This window comes from Oryctolagus cuniculus, chromosome 14 (assembly GCF_964237555.1).
Source record: "Oryctolagus cuniculus chromosome 14, mOryCun1.1, whole genome shotgun sequence".
NCBI classification, from domain to species: domain Eukaryota; kingdom Metazoa; phylum Chordata; class Mammalia; order Lagomorpha; family Leporidae; genus Oryctolagus; species Oryctolagus cuniculus.
This window is the reverse complement of record NC_091445.1, coordinates 90406084-90407276: the sequence shown is the minus strand read 5'-3', so window position 1 is coordinate 90407276 and position 1193 is coordinate 90406084. Positions and strand designations below refer to the sequence as shown.

At 49.8% G+C, this 1193-nt stretch overlaps 1 pseudogene; it reads right to left on the bottom strand.

Moving 5' to 3' along the window:
* Positions 1-254: 254 nt before the first annotated feature.
* Positions 255-757, bottom strand: LOC108177297 (ubiquitin-conjugating enzyme E2 variant 2 pseudogene; annotated as a pseudogene).
* Positions 758-1193: the final 436 nt, after the last annotated feature.

Sequence of the window (1193 nt, the reverse complement as noted above, 5' to 3'; positions counted from 1 at the left end):
GAGCCAGGAGCTTGTTCCAGGTCTCCCACTTGGGTGCAGGGGCCCAAGGAGCTGGGCCATCTTCCACTGCTTTCCCAGGCACATCAGCAGAGAGTTGGATTGGAAATGGAACAGCCGGGACTTGGATCAGCACCTGTATGGGATGCCGGCACTGCAGGCAGCAGCTTTACCTGCTACACCACAGCACCGGCCCCAAATTGTGATATTTAATGAGGACATTAATATGAGTAGAGGGTTGTTGATTTAAGATAAGGTTAATTATATGTTTGTCCTTATGGGGGCTGTGCAAGCTTCATATTTTCTTTGGACATCATAGGCGTCTTAGCTCTTCAAGTACAGCTTTAATGCTATGTGAATTTTGCCATTTTGCTAATACCGGTATGCTCTTTGCATCCACCGTTCTACTGGAATTATTTATCACTTGCATATTAACCTTTGCTCCAAAACCAGCTGATGGAGGAGCTTCTGGGTATTTAGGGCCATATTCTGGTCTCATAATTTGTCCTTAGTGGCCTGACAATCATGCCTGACCACCTTGCAAGTCTCATATCTTTGAGGCCCCAGCTAACTCTACCATCACCTCCGCCTTTGTGTCCTTCTTCAGGTTCTCCCAACAAGCAAAAATGAGGAACATGAACTCCTGCGGAGACTGGCATCTTCTCCTGCAGCCCGACAGCCTCCACACGCAGGGGTCAGCTCTGCTTTCACTCCGTGTTCACGTCTGCCTCCAAACCCTTTCCATGACGGTGAAAGTACTCGCTCCCCACCACTGTTCATTTCTCTCCCGTGTCTCCCAGGGTCTTCCCCAAGCACATGCCACATTTTCTTCACAATCTTTTTACTTAGAGGACCTTGGAATGAGTCACTGGAGCGCTCTAGACCACAGTGTGAGCCACAGATACCTGTGGGACTTGTCCTTCCATTTCTCGCCTAGCTGGGGACGCCCAGGCTTGGAGTAGCGAGGCCAGCAGCAGGGAAGGGTGGCTGGTATTTAGAAGAGCCAGCTGCAGGCCAGAAAGGAGTTTTGGACTTTGGGCTTGACTCTGATGCTTCTATTTTATTCTGTTCTGTTCATCAGGTGGTGACCTGCACTCTTTAAACACCTGGCCTGCTCAACAGCCACCCCAGCAGTTACATCTGTGGGCCCAGGTAAACCGCAGTAGGTGTTGGGCTCTGCCAGGTTATTTTTACTT